The following is a 20,053-nucleotide window of genomic DNA, read 5'->3' as shown; positions in this document are numbered from 1 at the left end:
ATCAAAGCTCAGGAATTAAAAAGAGGGCCATGAGTCACTTTAAATAAGTTCAGTCATGCAGAACCACTAGGTTAAAATTTTAAGGTGTCTTTAAAAAGTAGCTTGTATATGTTATCACTAAACTACACTCGATAACCTTGAAAGAGTTACAAACAACAAGAGCAGATGTAACACATAAGAGGGGACAAATGTTATTTTATTTTTTGAAGGTAAAAGGATTCTAGGAAATGAAGATCAGTGATCTTGACATTATTCCCCAACAAAATTCTACAACAGGTTACTAAACAGATGGTTTGTGAGCACTTATATTTAAAAAAAAAAAAAAAAAGCCTGCCATGGATTTGTTAAAAATAAGTCATGCTAAACCTTGTTTTCTTGTCTCACATGTTATTAGATGAGTGGATCAGAGAAATGCATTGGCTGTACAATGCCTGGACCAAGAAAGTATGGAGTAAGTCTTTCATGGCCAACTGTTAAGTCCACTTCCTATGTAACTTTGGGGGAAATTCTTGGATTAAGAGGCAAATATCATAGATTGGTCAAGTTTCTGCAGGTTTTGTGAGCAGAGGCACTGACAGCCTTTGTTCTAGACTATCTTTCTCATGGATGTCTGTATACCAAATTGCCTTTGAATATCCATAATACCTCCCTCTGAACAAAGGGAAGGTTTGCTTATAGCCCATTACAAAAGATCAGGGTTCCTAAACTTGAAGTTCCTCATCTGCAATACAGAGTGATACAGAGTGTACAACATGGACTTGGGCCACTCTGTGGAGCCCCTGATGGACTTAGGGGTGCATGCATGCTAAGTCACTTCAGTCATGTCGGATCTTTGAGACCCTATGGATCATAGCCTGCCAGGCTCCTCTGTCTATGAGATTCCCCAGGCAAAAACACTGGAGTGAGTTGCCATGGGCTCCTCCAGGGGATCTTTCCAATTCAGGGGTCAAATCAGTGTCTCTTATGTCTCCTGCTCTGGCAGGCAGGGTCTCTACCACCAGCACCAACCCCGGGTCTCCTGCACTGCAGGTTGATTGACCATCTGAGCCACCAGGGAAGTCCCTGAACTTGGGGGACAAGGAAACAAGCCAAGCATAAGGTTCCTGCTCTTCACTGTATCAGGAGTAATAAAGTCCTTTGTCTTCTATGCTAAGTCGCTTCAGTTGTGTCCGACTCTGTGTGACCCTATAGACGGCAGCCCACCAGGCTCCCCCATCCGTGGGATTCTCCAGGCAAGAACACTGGAGTGGGTTGCCATTTCCTTCTCCAATGCATGAAAGTGAAGTCACTCAGTCCTGTCTGACTCTTTGCGATCCCATGGCTTGCAGCCTACCAGGCTCCTCCACCCATGGGATTTTCCAGGCAAGAGTACTGGAGTGGGGTGCCACTGCCTTCTCTGATACAGTTCCACAAAATAGTGTCTGACTAATTTGTTACCATGCAAGTAAAGTAAAATCTCAGATACTTCACAGTTCTGGACAACCTGTGACTCAGCTTTGCCATTGGTAAAATGGGGAAATAACAGTATAAATCCTCATAAAGACAGTATGAAAAATAAATTCACACACAAATTTCCTAGAAAATTATCTACCGCTTAATAAATATTAGCCATTTTTATAATGACACTTATGATTAATTTCAGATGTATAACAGTAGGTAAATAATCCCATCCAAAGGATTAATGATAAATCAAAGAGCTCCTACTCACTGAGTTTAAAAAAGGCTCTATTCTTAACCTTGTTCTGATCAATATTTTCAAAAATAATTAAGCCTAGGTATTAATGTATTAATCAAAATTATGGATGACACAATTGTTAACATAGATAATAGAACCAAGATTTTTAAAAATCTTGACATGCTGAATACACTAAATGGTAAAGAAACAAATGTAACAGACATATAAATCCTATTTTTTTTACAATATTCAAACTGATATTAATTGCGATTTACATGAAATGAAGCAACATTCTAGTAGCAATGTAACATGACTGAAAAAAAATTGCAATTAGGTTACAGAAAAAATGAAGACAAATTTTCATTGCATCCTGTGTTGGTCAGAACATACATACGGTATGGTATTTAGCTCTGGACACATTTTAAAGGGAAACTTCAGCAAAGAGAAGCATATCCAGAGGAGGGTAATGAGAACTGTGAAGGGTAAAAGAAATCCACAGAGTGTATATAAAGGATAACCGAAGAAATATGACTTCTTTATCCTCAGAAAGGAAAGGTTTATTGATTATAAAAATTTTTCAGACATTTGCAAAGTTATCTATGTGAAATAGTCTGTGTAAAACCAAAAGGTGGAGTTAGAAATAATGGCTAATTGATTCCAATTCAATGTAAGGAAGAACTTTCTATCAATTAAATTTTGTCAATTATTGAATATTACAATTAGTTACTCATTCATGTAAGTTTTACAAAGCCACTAGCCAGGACTATGAAAATGGGGATTGCCTCTCTCACATACAGATATCTTTAAATTACTCATTTCTTACCTGTAAAAAAAGGCAACCCACAGAGGGTTTCTCCAGGCATTTTGTGTATTTTCATTCCTGTCTTGCCTCCCTGATTTCTGTTCCATTTCAGCCTAGTTGGCCTCTTCAAACTGACAATTTGTCCTTAGCAGCCCACCTGACTTTTTGATTTGAAAGTGAAAGTCACTCAGTTGTGTCCAACTCTTTGCGACCCTAAGGACTACACTCCATGGAATTCTCCAGGCCAGAATACTGGAGTGGGTTGCCATGCCCACCTACAGGGGATCTTCCCGACCCAGGGATCGAACCTGCATCTCTTATGTCTCCTCATTGGCAGGTGTGGGAGTACTGGTGTGGGCAGCCATTCCCTTCTCCAGGGACTCTTTCCAACCCAGGAACTGAATCCAGGTCTCCCGCATTGCAGGTGGATTCTTTACCAGCTGAGTCACAAGGGAAGCTCGACTTTTTGATTTACCTCTCTGATTATACTATTTTTCCATACACTGCAGTCCATAAGCCATCTGACAGTGGCCCCTGGGTAACTAACTCTGTCTCCATCTCCCACCTGATTTGGAAGGGAGAACAAAATTTTAATTTATTATCTCAAAGGTTTCAATTTTAGGATTCTTGGATTCTTCTTACTTCTTTTGCCACTTACAGATGGTGGGTGATCAGTAATCAATGAATAAACGAGTAAGTGACTGAATAAATGAATGGGTATTGTTAATCAACTGATAATGAGCTTCTTCTTCTTTAAAAGCTAACTACCTGAATGGGCTGTACATCTTTCAACTTGTCAAACAGATGAAAAGGAGTGAAAAGAACAACAAACACCTATGAGAACAAAGGAAAGAAGTATGAGAACAATAGAGACTAAGAGTGGAAATAGAAATGAGAGTAGACAGCTATGGAGAGGGCCCCAAACTAATTCTCAGAAAAGATCAAATAGTAAATGCTCTAGTTCATAAGCAAAGTCAATTTATAAGTCAAAATAAAATGCAATAATCTACAAAACGAACATACTTGAATAAGAAATGAGAGGAGAATTATAAACTCCTAAGAAATTATGATAGGAACAAGTGACTACATTCTCACGAAGGCAAAACTGATATACACAACAATTTGATGAATCTCAAACGCATAAGCTAGATGAAAGAAGCCTGCCTCTGAAGGTTACATACCACGATTAATAACACAGAGTTGAGTGTAATACGTACATATAGATATAGTATATACATATATATTATACATGAGTATTTTATACAATTTGTATAAATACATTATACAAGAGTCAGACAGGACTGAAGTATTATATACATGTATATAATGCATATAACACTTGTATATAACATATAACACTTCTCTATCCAAGGGATTCTCCAGGCAAGAATATTGGAGTGGACTGCCATGCCCTCCTCCAGGGGATTCTCCCAACCCAGGGATTGAACTTGAGTCTCTTATGTCTCATGCACTGGCAGGCAGGTTCTTTACCCTGGGGAAGCCTTATCCTGCTATTTGCATCATCATGGCTAGACCCTGAGCACATTATGCTGAGACAAGTCAGAGAGGCTTGTGCTGTCTGATACCACACATAAATGTGGAATCTAACAAAGTCAAACTTGTAAAATCAGAGAGCAAAATAGGTGGTTACCAAGAGATGGGGATGGGGGGATGAGATTGATGTTGTTTAAGGGTACACACTTGAAAGGAGTAGTAAATAAGCCATAGACATTCACTACACAGTATAATGAAGAGAGACAACAATATTGCACTGCAATTATGTGATGTGATAGATACGGCTACAATAGAGACCACGTTACAAACTGTAACATGGTGGACTTCACAAATGTAAACAGTGCTACAATATCAAATTCACTCAATTAAAAAGACTGTTGCTGCTGCTAAGTCGCTTCAGTCGTGCCCGACTCTGTGCCACCCCATAGACGGCAGCCCACCAGGCTCCCCCGTCCCTGGGACTCTCCAGGCAAGAACACTGGAGTGGGTTGCCATTTCCTTCTCCAATGCATGAAAGTGAAGAGTGAAAGTGAAGTGGCTCAGTCGTATTCGACTCTTAGGGACCCCATGGACTGCAGCCTACCAGGCTCCTCCATCCATGGGATTTTCCAGGCAAGAGTACTGGAGTAGGGTGCCATTGCCTTCTCACCTCCCCCAAAAAACACACTTTAAAAAACAAAACTCCAGGGACAGAAAATAGATCAGTGGTACCAGAGACTACAAGATGAGAGGAGGTGTTGACTAAAATTCACATGAAAAAATTTTGGAGCATGATGGAACTGTTCCACATCTTAACTGTGGTAGTGAGTATACAACTATGTTTGTGAAAACATACAGAACTGTACACTAGAAAGATGTGAACTTATTGCATACACATTTTCTTTAATTAAAACTTGAAAAATTTGTAGAGCTTAAAACAAATTTGTAAAGATGATCAATTAAAATGTTTTGTGTTGTTAATAAAGCACAATAAAATCATAGCAATATTTTCTTAGATCAGTTTCCCAAGGCAAAAGAAATAAAAGCAAAAGTAAATGAGAAAAAAATGGAACCTAATCGAACTTACAAGCTTTTGCACAGCTAACGAAGCCATCAACAAAATGAAAAGACGATCTATGAACTATGAGGAATTTGCAAATGACATGACTGACAAGGGTTTAATTTCCAAAATATACAAACAGTTCATACAGCTCAATATCAAAAAACCCAAACAATGCAATCAAAAAATGGGCAGAAAACCTAAACAGACATTTCTCCAAAGAAGACACACAGATGGCCAACAGGCACATGAAAATATGTTCAAGGTCACAAATTAGTTAAAAGCAAATCAAAACTGCAGTGAGGCATCACTTCACAGTGGTCAAAATGGCCATAAAAGTTAAAAAGTCTACAAATAATACAGAGTTCCTGGTAGCCTAGTGGTGAGGAGTCTAGGCTTTCCCTGTTGTATGACCCAGGTTCAATCCTGGTCTGGGAACTGAGATCCTGCAAGTCACACATGAGGTGGCTGGGAGAAAAAAAGAAGTCTACAAATAATAAATGCTAGAGAAGATGTGGAGAAAAGGAGATCCTCCTTCAGCATTGGTGGAAATGTAAATTGATGCAGTCACTTTGGAAAACTGTAGTGAGGTTCCTTAAAAAACTAAAAACTACTATATGATACAGCAATTCAATTCCTGGATATATATTTGGAAGAAACCAGAATTTGAAAAGATACATGCACCACGATGTCCATAGCAGCACTGTTTACAATAGACAAGACATGGAAGCAACCTAATCATTCGTCAACAGATGAGTGAAGATACAGAGTGAGTGAGTGAGTGAGTGAGTGAGTGTGTGTACACAATGAAATATTATTCAGCCATAAAAGAATGAAATACCACCACTGTAGCACATGAATGGACCTACAGATTATCTTACTAAGTGAAGTAAATCAGACAAAGATAAATATCTACACGATATCACTTATATGTGGAATCTAAAAAATAATACAAATGAGTTTATTTACAAAACAGAAACAGACACACAGACATAGAAAACAAACTGTGATTACCAAAGGGGAAAGGAGGACGGAGGGAGGGATAAATGAGTGGTATACAATTAACAGATACACAATATTATATAAAAAATAAACAAGGATTTACTGTATAGCATAAGGAACTATATTCAATATTTTGTAATAAACTATAAGGGAAAAGAATCAGAATATATAACTGAATCACTTGCTATACACCTGAAACACAATATTATACATAAACTATAGTTCAATTAAAAATAAAAAGATTACATCTGATAGTTTTCTCCTGAAAAAACAAAACAAATTATGTCTGATATTTAAACAACTTTGTAAAGATGAGCATTTAAAATATAACTTGTAAAATGAATAAATCATAGTGAAAGTAACAAGTAACAATTCTGAGAGAAAATTATCAGGATCATTTCTACAACATAGTAGCCAATACCTTATTTTAAAATGAAACATCAAATGTATAGCCAAATAGCTTTGTAAAAATAATCAAATATATTTTCAAATATATTATAAGTAGACATGTAAAAATAAAATAATCATTTGTATTCTATTTTAAATGTCCTCTCATAAAAATGTAGTTCGAATAATAAGAAAATAAGTATTAAATACTTTACTATTTATTCATAGCTTGTTACCATATATTCTCTATTATTGTACATTTGCCTTTAAAATTCGATCTTCTATAGTCATAAAAACAAGTTGTCTCTCAAAATAAAAACAATACTTATAATAATGATGTTCCTTTAATATAATAATACAAGTAAGCAAGTACTTAGTCACATTTTAGCATCTAGCATCGTTTCAGTCCAGTGGGAATGAGATTTTTCCAGGACACAATTAGAAGGATATCAAAGAGAACAGCTATGTAAAATCAAATACCAATTAGAAATAAAAAGTTACATTGCCTTTCTTCTACTTGTCCAATAGTTTCAGCAACAGACATGCAGGACTAGGGACAGTTTGAAATTACTGAAAATTACAAAACAGCACAGAATTGGAAGTGATACAAGGGCAACCTAAAAGCACACTTTTCTGAAAGTAGAGAAATATTATAAATAGATCAAGAAAATATAAATTTAAAAGTACTTTCTTTGGGACAACACAAAGGCTGTCAAATGAACTTTATTTTTAGTTACAGGAGTATACATTCTCTACAACGGGGGTCCCCAACCTCCAGAATCTAATGCCTGATGATATGAGTTGGAGCTGGTGTAATAACAATAGAAATAAAGGACACAATAAACGTAATGCCCTTGAATGATCCTGAAACCATTCCCCCTGCCCCACCCCTGGTCTGTGGAAAATTTGTCCTTGAAAATGGTCCTAGGTGCCAAAAAGGTTAGCTCTACAACATACAAGGTAAAATGTACTGAAAAATGAACATTTGCAAGCTTACATCACTGCTAAAAACTACTGCAATTCATAATCCCCTACCTTCTGAGACGCAATCTGTGGCTCCTTATTTGTCTACATATAGGCTAATTTGTCACAAGGAAAGTAGCCAGAATGAGAACAGACACTACACTACACACAGGACGGCACACTCGGCGGGGCATGCACACTTGGTGTAAATGCATGCATCACTTGACTAGGGGGTGGGGCAGCAAAGCAGTGAAGGAATAACTTAGATGAGGCTCTAAAGACTTTTCAGCAGTTCTTTAGGGAAGAAAAACAGATGTCTCAAGAAATGTGGGGCCTAACTTCCTATGTGGTGCACTGTATAAACCCTTGTGTTACTTACTCCCTTTAAGCCAAACTGCAGCAAAGACATGCAGCACCCCTACAGTTGGGAGTTGTGTTTTAATGTAGTACAATGCATAGATTGGACCATGAGGCAGCCCAACATTTTATGTCGGTTCTAAAAAATGTGTGTGTGTGTGTGTGTGTGTGTAAGGTCCATTAAAAAGGAGAGCTCTAATTTTAAAAAGACAAAGCTTATCAAACAGCTCATCCAACTGTACATTTTATTTCTGAGTTGATGCCACCAAAAGCTAAATATGTGAATGACCACAGGACCAAGGCAAAATTGTAAAGAAATGAATATTTATGGGATGTTAATGGTATGTGCTTCAGGGAACAGGATGCCAGGCAATTACTTATTTTTCTCAACCCTGACATGACCAACTCCACGTGCACTCACTTCTCCTCTCCCTGTCTCAGCATCCTGGTTAAACAAGGTGAGGCTCCGTTGCTGACCGGGAAGGAGGGGAGTGATGTGAAAATTCCAAGTGGGCTAAGACAAGTGAAGAAAAATTCCTTTTTAACCGAGCCCCCTGAGTTTCATAAGCAAAGATATTTATGGTAATTTTTTGTTGGTTTTAATTGTCTTTATTTTAGGAATTATCTTTTTCTCCCAGTCATTCTTACCTGTGTGTTTATATTGTAGTAAGAGACAACCTGTTTACAGCTTCAAATTTGACTTATGTATGTCATAAAAGGTTTCAGTTGAAAGTAACCTAAAAACTAATCCAATCTCTTTTTAATTTTGAAGGAAAAGATCCACCCAATATTGCACAATAGTTGAAAGTCAGACTAAGAAACTGGGTGCAGGTCTCCTGGCACTCACTGTGGAGCCCTGATCAGTAAACCAAGCAGGCCATGTTACTATCTGAGATAACTGTGCTTCCCAGGAGGAGTCATTTTCATCCACATTCTAATATGCATCACCATTATCAGAGAAGGCCTTTAATAAAAATATATTTCCTGCTTGGAACAAGGAAAAGAGAACACATTGGGACCTGGAATAGCCAGACGGTGACAAGAGGGCAATGATTACCTAAGGATCAGGATTAAAAAAAAAAAAAAAAGGCAGGCATAAGTTAGTAAGTTCTTTGAAAGGAAAAAGTGAGGTAGTAATATAATAAAGCCACACTGTGTCACTGTTCAGAGTTTTTCAAGGACCACACATTCACTCATGGTATAATAAGATATCAGAATTATTCTGAAAGATCTTATAATTTGTCTCAAAGAGGAAAGAGAAACAGGGAAATGAGACGAAGTAGGCAAAGACAGGCCTCTTTTCTCATTATCAATAGTGAGGATTACATACCCCTTTCTCAAGATATTTAGAACAAAACTGCTGAGCAAGCGAATACAAATTTTAAATATGTACAAAGTATGTGAAAGAGAACTCTACAGGACATTAGATTTACGAGAATAAAATCTGTGGATCCGTGTGGTATTATATGTACCAATGTGACCTGCACGAACCAAAGAATAGTATTTTAAATTCAGAAAGATGGACTTTCCAACAAATCATAAATCCTTAACCTGCTCTGTTAAAGATGGATACTGAAAGAATGAAAGAAAAGTTATAAATGATGATATGTGTGCCAATGCAAATAAAGTAAAACTATCTGTCTTATTATACCACAGAATAACAACAATCTAGATACGGTTTTAGAAAAGACCTTGACTTAACCCCTTTCCCTCCCTCTTTCCTCATCAACCCCCAGAAACACTTTGAATGCCCATGTTGTACTCATAGAATAAACATTAGGAACATCTATATACACTAATTATGCTACTCATATTAAGATGTTGTTGTTGTTCAGTTGTGTCCAACTCTTTGGGACCCCATGAACTGTAGCATGCCAGCCTTCCCTGCCCTTCATGATCTCCTGGAGTTTGCTCAAATTCATGTCCATTGAGTCAGTGATGCCATCCAACCATTTCATCCTCTGCTGTCCCCTTCTTCTCCTGCCTTCAGTCTTTCCAGCATCAGGGTCTTTTCCAATGAGTCGTCTCTTTTGCATCAGATGGCCAATGTATTGGAAACTCAGCTTCAGGATCAGTCTTTCCAATGAATATTCAGGGTTGATTTCCTTTAGGATTAACTGGTTTGATCTCCCTGCAGTCCAAGGGACTCTCAAGAGTCTTCTACAGCACCACAATTTGAAAACATCAATTCTTCAGTGCTCAGCCTTATTTATGATCCAACTCTCACATTCGCGCATGACTACCGGAAAAACTATAGCTTTGACTATATGGACCTTTGTCAGCAAAGTGATGTCTCTGCTTTTTAATACACTGTCTAGGTTTATCATCGGAGAAGGCAATGGCACCCCACTCCAGCACTCTTGCCTGGAAAATCCAATGGACGGAGGAGCCTGGTGGGCCGCAGTCCATGGGGTCGCTAAGAGTTGGATAAGACTCAGCGACTTCACTTTCACTTTTCACTTTCATGCATTGGAGAAGGAAATGGCAACCCACTCCAGTGCTCTTGCCTGGAGAATCCCAGGGACGGGGGAGCCTGGTGGGCTGCCGTCTATGGGGTCGCACAGAGTTGGACATGACTGAAGTGACTTAGCAGCAGCAGCTTTATCATAGCTTTTCTTCCAGATACAATGATGAGTTCTATGATTAAATATGTCAGTTCAATGGTCCTAAGCATTATGATATTGAAGCACTCAACTATTGTGCATTTTTTGTCCAAAAGCACTAATATCTACACACAACTTTCAAGTTAAGTTATAGTCTCAGGTCAAGAATAAAAAAGATACAGAAAACTGAACTTACAGCATGCTCACCCAAGATGAGAGTCATGTCTTGGCCAATACAGTAATGAACAGTTTCCCAAATATGGTATAAGACGAGTGCAAGATGAAAAAGTAAGGTGAAAAGGAATTCCAGTGACACACATACACAAAATGGAACAATGATACAGACAGAAGTAACCTGCTGGACCTCCACAAAGTCATACATTCCTTAATTCAATATTTAGTTTTAGAGTTCCTACCAAGTACAAGGCATGTTCTAAACACCGGATTAGAACAGTGCCCAAAAGAAAACTTTGTATCCATGGGATACACATTGTCATTGAAACTATAAATAAAGAAAAAATCTTTTAAAAGTCAGTTGATAGTGCTCTAGGGGAAATCAACATACGATAAAGGTGACGAGCATGAGCAATGACGATTTGTTATTTTAGATACGACAAGCAGAGAAGGCTGCCATAAGGATATGTTTGAGCTGAGACTTGAAGTTAGTGAAGATACCTGAGGACACAGCATTACAGACAGACAGAGGAAAACTCTGAAGTGGGAAATAGCTGATCCCATTTTGAGGAATGTCAAGGAAGTCAGTGTCTAGGGTTGACTGAATAAGAGGAAAATGATAGGAAATACTGTGAGACAGAGAGCAGGGGTCAAATAAAATGGACATTAGTAAGGTCCTTGTCTTTTATTTTCAGAGACATAAGAAGTTGTTGGAAGATTTACACCTTTCAAGAGTGACATAATCAGATAGATAAATCTTCAAAAGGTCACTGCTACTTGGAGAATAAACTGTTGTACCTGAAGGGAGAAAACAGGGAAAATTAAGCAGCTATTGCATCAAATCAGGGAGTAGCTGATGGTCTACCTGATCAGACGGGTAATGAGGGGGTAGTAATTAGGTGTATAAAACAAGATTTGGGGGGACATAATTTAGCTAAAGTAAAAGACCTAGTGAGAAAGGGGGGAAAATGAAGACAAAAAGGAAATGAAGAGCTAGCTACAGGCATACAAATATAGATCAACCAAATCCTGGAACATAAATTTGGGTGAAGTAATGGTGAGGAATATTTTTTAAGGATGTTGGGGATGTTTTTTTCTTTTTTAAATGAGATGATTTTATGACAGTCTACATATGCTAAGATGTTAAGATATTTGGATTAGTGTACTATAAGTTTCTCCTCACTATCTGCCAGCAAGAAATTTTATAAACACTTTCTCTGAAATATGTCTACCACAAGATTTTTTTCTTACCCCCTAAAATACACTTTAGGAAACTTTGTTATTTTTTCCTTAAATTGAGAAAAAGTTGCAAAGTGGTAGTTCTGTATGTGTACCAAAATGATACAAAACAAAAATGATGCAAAAAAGAAAACTTTCACAGAAAATAGCATCATAAAAGTTGAGAAGAAAGAAAAGAAAGAAATGGATACCAGAGAAACTATGTTCTTTGCAGTAGCATCCTTTCTTTGAGAAATTTAATGTCCTTAACCTGTTTTAAAATTTTTTTATGATAGTTTCATGGCACAAATCTTTCAGACTTGTTACAAAGAGCTTTAAAAAGCAACACTAAAAACTTAAATTTTAAACCAACATTATCTTCCACAAAGTATATTTTAAGGCTTCTAAGGCAGAAATCAAAGGAAATTGAGGAACATTAATAAACTAAAAATGCTGAGAGCTTTTAAACCCCTGGGGATTCATTTGCTTCATAGCAGTGTGCTTTTTCAACATTTAAATTTTATATGCTCTTGCTAATGAAAATAATTTGCTACAGCAGAAAGGAATGAAGATGTCAGCTCAGTATGACATATTTATCAATATAATGGAAAGGTATGTTCTGAAGATCCTTGATGGATTCCAGTGAAAAAAAAATAGTGTACAACTGTTTGGGAAGTTGAATTCAATCAGTAGAATATAGTTCCAGGAACACATATTTCAAATATCAAGGAATTAAAAAAAAAACTGAACTTGGACTCCACAGATAATTTGTGGACAAAATGGATTTTTTAATAAAATCTCACATTAAAATGTATTGAATTATATAAATTGAGGGAATGTAAGAATTCGAATTGTTCATGTAAAGGAAACTGGACAAATGATCAGATACAAGTCAATTTAGAGTGTAAACAATGTTCACAAGCCCAAAATGAAAAAAGTATTAGGATTCAATGTGAACTATAAGCTACAAATCATTACAACATAAAGTTGTTTTAAAATGAAATAGGAGTGATACAAACATACCTGATTTTACAGCATATCTTAATTTGGCTGCTGGACAAAATTTTGTCCAAATAAACACAAATTCCTAGTCACTCCAATTGCAAAATTGGGATTATGCACCTAAAAATAATTAGGCCAATATTTAACATTACAACTGATAAGACAGCAAGTCATTGAAGCATCTATTTAGAGAAAAAAACAGTTGAAAACCATTACTGCAAATAAGTCACCCACATACACAAGTTTACTTTTTATTTTAACATTAATAGTGTTGGAACATAATAAATCTAAATTTTCTCTGAGGATCTCTCTCCAGCATTTCAATATTCTAACACTGACTTGTTAGCTATAATATCTCTTTATATTTCACCAAAATTACTCTCCTTTTTTTGTGTATTTTGTCTGGAAAATTGGGGGCAGGGACTAGATGGAAATACAGTGCAAAGCAAAGAATATATATAACAATACATCAGAGGTAATGATAAGACAGAAGTAAATAGGCAAGTGGAAGTAAGTATCATTTAATAGATAGGAACACCTACAAGGAAAGACTATTCTACTTAGTAGTATTTATATAATTCAACAGTAATGAATTTTCATATAACCAATTCTGAGCTTAAAAAAAAAGTAATGATATGTTTAAGCAACCCTCCTAACTATGCTTAGTTAGGGTGTTAAAAAATAGTTATGAGACAAATGAAGTAGCTAACGTTTGGAACAACTTCATAAGAAAGCAACGAAAATGACTTAAGCCTCAAGGGGGAAAAGAGCCCAAAGAACTTAAATTATTTTTACCTGATAACACTCTGAAAGTGATATGCCTGGAGTCCAAGTATTGAATATGTTAAGAGATAAATGTCCACGTCATCCAAAAAAAGAAGAGACATTAACTATGGCATACAAAATTCAAATTACTCATTAAACTATCTGTGGACCATAAGCACTGGGATTTGTCTAAGTAAAGTTTCAAGAACCTGGATTACTTTTTCAGAAGGCTTAAGAAGGTAAACAACAATCTTTCTGGGTTGGATTTGATCAAATTTGTTAGAACTCTATGAATTAAGGACTACATAAATAAGGTTATTTTCAAAAATCTATGCAAATCTTAAAATCTTATTGGGCCTAAGATAAGAAATAAACTATCTTTTTATCAAAGGGCAGAATGAATCTGTGCACTGGTTAGAATATTTTAGATCCATTCATTTATCACTAAGAGTACTATGATATATCACAGAGTTAAAGAAAAAAATAACTGTGCCATGAATTAGTATTCAGTAATTATAATGAAATTAACATCATTTTGCAACTCAACAGTGATTTGCAACTTTGTTTAGCAACTCTCTTGCCAAGAGAACTTCTTACAAGTCAGTGGTCTCTCTGACTTCACTGAGAGACAGAAATACATGACCATTTCCATCATTCCATTTTCTATCAGTATTATAACTAATAGTTGATCTAACATGAGTGTCAACACAGAATGATAAGGCAGAGCAGCATAAATCTTTAAATGTATCACAAATGATATCTCTTTTATGTAATTAAGTACCATATCCCTCACATGTTCTCTTAAAATGTCTGGTAAATTTATCTGGTTATGTTCAATATTTTACTGTATGCTCTATGAGTCTCAATCAAGCCATGAAGGCATTTTCACATATTTAAACATACTTTTCATAGAGTACAATTCTAATAGTTATGCAAAGAGAGTTGTTTTGTGTTTCTGAGTCTTTGCTTGTACAAAAGGAATGTAACTTCTCATTATAGGTTACCTGTGATTTTAATGTTCACCTTTCTTCCTAATTTTATAATGTGTCACATACAACAATTTACCCCTATTTTAAGTTTATAGAATACTACAAGGATTTTTTTTTTCCCCAAGCAAACCCACTACACTACCATCAGTGCAAAGAAATGAAACTGGAAGACAGTTTACTCAGATATAACTATTAATCTATTCACATCATAATGTAATTAAAGGTCTCTTTTCATTTGAATATTCAGTTCTAGAATTCCTATCACGCTGAATCCTAAAGTATAAGTTGAGAAATTTTGAAAAATAGCTTAAAATAGTACATAATTGTTATTTGCATATATTTCCCTTTTTTTCTATTTTGGTATTAATTGTAGTGTAATGGTAATTTAATAAATTATGTATAAAAAAGAAAAGTTATTGTACTCGTATTTAAACTGAATTTAAAAATTATTCCCTTAATTTTTTGTATTCTTGTACTTAAAAAGTGAACTTTAAGATGATCTTTTAAAATTGAGTGTCTTCTGTCACCAACAGGGCTGTATCATCAGGTTTCTGGTCTCTTTAAAAGTTAGTAATTTAATCACAATTAAACATTTCTCTCACTTAGTTTTAGATAACAATGAAGCAGTGGGTTTATTAAAGAAGTACTGAACTAAGCAACTACTGAACATGGGTCTAGTCTAGTAATAAAATGGAAGGAAGGCAGAAAGGCGGAGAGGGAGAAGGAAAGAAGGAAAGAGAGAGGGAATGACTTTAAAAGCTTTAAAGCTGAAAATGACATTGTACAAACCTAATGATCACAGTGTACATAACTCCATACCCACTTTATTAATGCATACACAAATAACTCAAAATTGTAAATAATTGTTTAGCAGTATTAAACAAACACTACATTTTAAAATTCCAGGACACTGAGAATGTACCCATCCATAACTCACAGTGACAGAAAAGATAAACAGGACTTTTGACAACATAAAACATTTCCTGAGGTATGCCATAATGCAAAATTGAAGATGAAAATATCTCAAAGCTCATCTTTGTTTAGTATTGACCTCTAGCATAGACGTGCTATTAAACACACCCCTTCCGTCTCCACTGAAGCCTAAACAAACTATCTGAATTAGGAGAGTGTGCAAAGATGTGCCTTCCAGGCAAACTTTTGTTTTCCAAAAGTAAATCTCCCCAAATACTTCCAGCTGGAAAAAGTCCACTTGAGCTACTTGACACTAGAGCTTCACTTTCTCACCTTGGCTTACCTGCTACTACTTAATTATTCTTCTAAGCAGGCTCTGGGCAAGTTGGGGAGGTGGCTCTTTCAGCACTTCTGAATCCATGATGACTAGAAATATACACACCTAACACTCCCACAGGTCTTCCACGCCCTTTCTCCTTCCCGCCCTTCTGAGCACTCGCGTCGTGAAAGCCTGGCCACCTGGGAGCAAACAGTACTCGAGGAACAATCCTCAAGATCAAGAAACTGACTGGATTTCAACATGTGGTGAGAGAAACTGGGAGGGGGGGTGTGTGTGGCGGGAGGGATAGGAGCACTACAGACAGCAGCTGTCCATTAAGTGGTTTAAATCTGTTGGTTAAAAAGCTGAATAAACAAATACACAGATGGGTCTAGCTCCTTGGGGATTCCGGAATCTGAGGAGCCTCCCAAGCCGTGTCCAGTTCTGCCTCTCTCGCCCCGTCCCCGTGCAAAATGCGCGCGAGTTCCACTCTCAAATGCTCCAGACTCGCACGTGCCTTTCCTTCTCGTTGTTCCTAATGAGTTCACCCGCGCGCCAGGTGCTCTGAGAGACTCACCTAAGAGATCCCAGAGTCTGAGGACAGGAGGGCAACTTTTCCTCCCTGCTCTAGACCAACCCGAACACCCACGGCAAGGGACAGGTCCCCGCAGACGCTAGCCTTCATGTCAGGGTGTCGGGGCGCCTTCTGGCCGGCGGGGCGGGGAGAGGCGTGCGGGAGACACGCGGGCGCGGCCACCCAGTGGGTTCTGCCCGCGCCGCCGCCGCACGTGCGCCGCCGCGAGCGCGAAGGGGCGTCGGGCCCCGCGCTCCTCGCGGTAAAAGTCAACCCAGTGCGTCAGTCTGCCCTCCGCTCGCCCGGGGCCTCCGCGGACTTCCAGGTAAAAGTCAACCGAGAAGCCCTTCTTTTCTCCGAAAGGTATCTGCGCCCATCCCTCGTCCCCTCCCTGAAGAACCCGGAGGCGCGATTTCACCCCAAACCCACCCTCAGAGTATGGAGACCTCTCCAAAGCGGAATAAAAGTAAGACCAAGACATATCCCGGGTGAAGCGGGTCCTGCTAACCGTGGACAGGGGAAAGAGCGCGAGCGGGGGCAGCAGTCGAGATGCACGATCATCCCCAAGTGTCACTAGAGGCCAGGAGTTTCTTCACTGGAGAGGCAGGAGTGTCCCTTCTCTGCCTCCATTCCCCAAGAAGTACTTGTGAAATATACGCTAAAGTGTGTAACTTAAGAGACGAGAAGCGTGCACTAGCCCAACTGAGTAAATAAAGGTCAGCAGTTGGACAATAAAGTATGTGCTTCCAAACGCCAGATGTTTTTACTGTTGTTTCTCCTCCTCTGGGGTTGGGCGGGGGGGCGCGGAGAAGAAGGAAGAGACAACACACAATAAAAATAAAAGTAAACAAACACATCTGCTGTTTCCACACACATTTTCCTCCAGCCGCGGTCTGGAGTCTGTTGCCGGAGAAGGCAACATTTTCGAATACAAAACTAAAAATCATCCGTGAGCCAAAGGCAGCCTCCCCTCTCTGGACGCCCCCTTCCCCTCAGCACAAAGCTACATGAAAAAGAACAACAAGTGGTGATGTTAGGTCCGGAACGCGACCTCGATGCCGAGCCGAAATTTGACACATGTCACACTCGCCCAGCCGCGCCGAGCTCAGCGACTGGGGCGAAACTTTGCTGCCGCCGCCCCGGCAGCAGCGCGGAGCAGAGTAAAGTCGAAGCCCGGCCCGGCATAGAGGTGGCGGGGACGGCGTGAGGGGCGGAGGTGCCGCGCGCCAGAGTGAGGGTGAAGAAACTTACCGCTACCGGGGACGCTGGGCAGCGTCCCGGGAGGTGGCACCCGCGGCGCCGAGGCAGAAGCCCACAAACAACACACCCACGCGCGAGTCCCGACAACTGCTGCCGCTAGTCGGGGCGCGCCCGGGAGGGGGGGGGCTGGTGGAAGCCGCAGCTGGCGGACTCGGCCGCCGCATAAATAACCCGGACCGGCGCTCACGGGCTGGCTGCGCGGGGTTGGAGCCGGGGCGCAGCGGCCGCCGCAGAGCTGCACGAGCCGGCGTGTCTCGCGCTTTCTCGGAGGCTCGCGCTGTCTCGCGCTGCCGCTCCCCCCACCCGGATCTGTGTGTGTGTGTGTGTGTGTGTCTGTATGTGTGTGTGTGTGTCTCTATGTGTATGAGTGTGCGCTGGCGGGCGCGCGCACCCGGTCGCGCGCGCGAGTTGTTGGCAATGCAAACTGTACACACACGGCGCACGGAGCCGCCTCTTCTCGGAGGGGCGGGGTGGGGGAAGGGACGCCTCCGAGGATTCTAAAGTACTGCTGGGCCACTTGTTTGTGTTTATTTTACTTTGCCTTGTTATTGTTGACTGTTGTTGTTGATCCCCAAAGTGATTTGGAACCAGCTGGCTAGGATACCCATCACCCCAGCCACCTATCTCCCCGCGTTCCCCCAACTTCTTTAAGGGAGGGGGAAGCGCGGCGCAGAATATTGTTCGGATTTGCAGTGGAGCCTCCTGGCTGACGTCAGGTCCACCTGCTCTGTAAACAACTCGCTGGAGAACTTGTTTGTTCGGCGCCAGATCTTCCCCCACCCCCACCTTTCTCCCCACCTTCTGCTCCGCCCCCTCCCGCTCGGCCCAGACGGCGAGTCGAGGAAGGGGGTGGGGAGGGAGGAGAGAACAAAACCTTATGCTGTATTGGCAAAGCTGAGTTGTGTCTGCTGCTTCTTGGCAGTCCCTAAAGTACGTCCTCTCAGCAGACGGAGCTGCTGGCAAATGAAACAGGGAATTCCAAGTGAAGTGCAGGAAGCCTCGAAGGGATCCAAAGCCCTCGGTGGCAAGGAGTTAAAGTACTCGAGAGTCAGAAAGGGAGACCCAAGCGTGCGTTAAAACGCTGACTGGCCTTTCTTTTCGCGGTGTGCGCCTCTGCGGCCTGGGGTGGAGAGGCCGAGTATCTTTCTCACTCTTCATTGTTGTCGGGCTCCTGTCTCACTTGGACCCGGGAGTTCTCGGGCTTCCTCGTGATCCCCCAGCCCTGGTCACCGGCTCGGCGCCGGGCTGCGGTTCGGCCGGGGCGGAGCTTAGAAGGAAGGGGTTGCCGAGCTGAGACTTTGGGGGTCTGAGGCTCTCGAGACGGGCCTGTCAGTGACTGAGGGGAGCAAAGTAACCGGAATGAAAGGAAAGAAGAAACTGCCAGAACTGCCGCTCGCACTTCAAAGCCGAGACGCCGGCGTGGGGAGTGCGCGGGCCCAGCCTCCAGCGCCCGAGTCCCCGCTCTCGTCCGTGGGGTGTGACTCTGCCAGGTCCCACGCGGGACCGAGGGGAGGACGGGACGGGCCCGGATGGCAGGCGTGACCCGATTTGCGATGGGGGGGGGAGCTGTTCAGGAGCCCGTATCCACCGCGGCTCCGGGCAGGCCGTTCCTCCCGCCGGCTACTGCCAGCCCCTCCCCTGTCCGCGGGCCGCGCGACCCTCCACCCCGCCGCGTCCTCTGCGCGCCGCGGCGGAACCGGCCGCTCTGCTCGCACTTCAGTCGCGAAGCGCGGCTTTCCGAAAGGCGCTGAAACTTTCCTCCAAATTCTGCAGCCGAGAGGCCGTGGTGAACAGACCTTGGCCCCGGGCTTTGCCCGCCAACACCCCCCGTGGAAGAAGAGAGGAGGGGGTGACTGAGGAGACGGACGAGCAGCACCAGCTTCTGCCTTTGAGTCTTTTCCTCAAAGAGCAGCGCGCCCTTTTTCTAAAGGGCAGACGTGAACTGATACACAGACACACACACACACACACACACACACACACACACACTTGGCATAACTCTTCCCTCCAGAACCTGCAGTTCTCCCGTGAAGGAAGCAGCCCTGGCACCCACAACTGTAAACACACCGTCAGATTTTCTAATGAAACCAATTAAGTCAATAAGCCACGGGGCTGGTCCTGCGAAGACGGCCCCTGCCAGGAGCACAAGCAGAGGTAGAGTTGCTCTTTGAATCGCGGTGCTTTCTGTGAGCTTCAAAACTCCAGGCAGTCTTCAAGTGCTCTGTTTGTGGACTGTGTCCTCGCTATTATTTAAATTGTCTTTTTTCGAAATGCAGGCCGAATAGTGGGCAAATAAAAAATTTTAAAGATGGGAGCGGGGAGGGAAGGAGGGAGCAATCATTTAAATTACAAAACGCCAGATGCAAATAATCCCACCTCACCTTCTGAAGGAGATCATTTTACGTTAAGTAATTTGCGTTTATACTTCACTAGCAACCCTAAATAAAAGGCCGATTTTCTGAATTAACCTGAAAACATTTTGGAAAAGATCAGAACA

The 20,053-nt window shown here is 40.8% G+C and overlaps 1 protein-coding gene across 5 annotated transcripts in view; it reads right to left on the bottom strand.

The window, feature by feature from the left end:
• The window catches only part of FOXP2 (forkhead box P2), a 666,216-nt gene extending 648,282 nt beyond the window's left edge, over positions 1–17,934 (bottom strand). For all 5 annotated transcript variants that reach the window (XM_070369572.1, XM_070369571.1, XM_070369570.1 and 2 more), the window contains exon 1: positions 17,548–17,934. The gene's annotated coding sequence lies outside the window, so the exon portion shown is untranslated. The remainder of the gene's footprint in view (positions 1–17,547) is intronic.
• Between the last annotated feature and the right edge of the window lie 2,119 nt (positions 17,935–20,053).

Source organism: Bos mutus, chromosome 4, assembly GCF_027580195.1.
Source record: "Bos mutus isolate GX-2022 chromosome 4, NWIPB_WYAK_1.1, whole genome shotgun sequence".
Taxonomy (NCBI): Eukaryota; Metazoa; Chordata; class Mammalia; order Artiodactyla; family Bovidae; genus Bos; species Bos mutus.
This window is presented reverse-complemented; position numbering and strand designations above follow the sequence as displayed.